This window comes from Arachis hypogaea, chromosome 14 (genome assembly GCF_003086295.3).
Source record: "Arachis hypogaea cultivar Tifrunner chromosome 14, arahy.Tifrunner.gnm2.J5K5, whole genome shotgun sequence".
Taxonomy (NCBI): domain Eukaryota; kingdom Viridiplantae; phylum Streptophyta; class Magnoliopsida; order Fabales; family Fabaceae; genus Arachis; species Arachis hypogaea.
The window spans coordinates 116,966,910-116,968,458 of record NC_092049.1 but is presented as its reverse complement, the minus strand read 5'-3'; the positions used below and the strand labels follow the sequence as shown (position 1 = coordinate 116,968,458).

The following is a 1,549-nucleotide window of genomic DNA, read 5'->3' as shown; positions in this document are numbered from 1 at the left end:
AAGCTTCTTCTTCAGAAGATGCCTCTTGAGTACTGTTGGATGCAGCTTGCATTCCATCCTAACTCTGAGAAATCATATTGACTTGCTGAGTCAATATTTTATTCTGAGCCAGTAATGCATTCAGAGTATCAATTTCAAGAACTCCCTTCTCCATAAGCGTCCCATTACTCAAAGGATTCCTCTCAGAAGTGTACATGAACTGGTTATTAGCAACCATGTCAATGAGTTCTTGAGCTTCTGCAGGCATTTTCTTTAGGTGAATGGATCCACCTGCAGAAGTATCCAATGACATTTTAGCCAATTCAGATAGACCATCATAGAATATATCCAGGATGGTCCATTCTGAAAGCATATCAGAAGGACACTTTTTGGTCAGTTATTTGTATCTCTCCCAAGCTTCATAGAGGGATTCACCTTCTTTCTGTCTGAAGGTCTGAACATCCACTCTAAGCTTACTCAGCTTTTGAGGAGGAAAGAACTTGGCTAAGAAAGCCTTGACCAGCTTATCCCAAGAGTTCAAGCTATCCTTAGGTTGAGAGTCCAACCATATTCTAGCTCTGTCTCTCACAGCAAAAGGGAAAAGCATGAGCCTGTAGACATCATGATCTACTCCATTAGTCTTAACAGTATCACAGATCTGCAAGAATTCAGTTAAGAACTGAAAAGGATCTTCAGATGGAAGTCCATGAAACTTGCAGTTCTGCTGCATCAGAGAAACTAATTGAGGTTTTAGCTCAAAATTGTTTGTCCAATGGCAGGAATGGAGATGCTTCTTCCATGTAAATTGGAATTAGGTGCAGTAAAGTCACCAAGCATCCTCCTTGCATTATTATTATTTTCGGCTGCCATCTCCTCTTCTTGTTTGAAAATTTCTGAAAGGTGCTTGCTGGATTGTTGTAATTTAGCTTCTCTTAGTTTCCTCTTCAGAGTCCTTTCAGGTTCTGGATCTGCTTCAACAAGAATGTTCTTGTCCTTACTCCTGCTCATATGAAAAAGAGGGACAGAAAAATAATAATAGGGATTCTTTTTACCACAGGTATAGAGGTTCCCCTATGTGAGTAGAAGAAGAAAAGAATGTAATGTAAAGAAAGAAACACGAGGGTAAGGAGAGCAGAGATGTGGGATGAAGAGAGGTGTTAGTAGATGAATAAATAAATAGAAGGAGATGAGAGAGAAGGAGAATTTTCGAAAATTATTTTTGAAAAAGAGTTAGTGATTTTCGAAAATAGTTTTTGAAAAAGGTTAGTAATTTTTTCGAAAATTAAAATAAAAAATTAAAATAATTAGTTAATTAAAAAGAAATTTTGAAAAAGAGGGAAGATATTTTCGAAAATTAGAGAGAGAGAGAGAGTTAGTTAGGTAGTTTTGAAAAAGATAAGAAACAAACAAAAAGTTAGTTAGTTAGTTGAAACAAATTTGAAAATCAATTTTGAAAAGATAAGAAGATAAGAAGTTAGAAAGGATATTTTAAAATCAAATTTTGAAAAAGATAAGATAAAGAGATATTTTTGAAAAGATATGATTGAAATTAGTTTTGAAAAAGATTTGA

The 1,549-nt window shown here is 35.1% G+C and overlaps 1 non-coding gene across 1 annotated transcript; it reads left to right on the top strand.

Annotated features, from left to right (window-relative positions):
- The first annotated feature begins 346 nt into the window (after positions 1–346).
- LOC112745042 (small nucleolar RNA R71) lies at positions 347–454 on the top strand. The gene has a single exon (XR_003172990.1). It is a non-coding gene; the product is annotated as a small nucleolar RNA R71 (small nucleolar RNA).
- Positions 455–1,549: the final 1,095 nt, after the last annotated feature.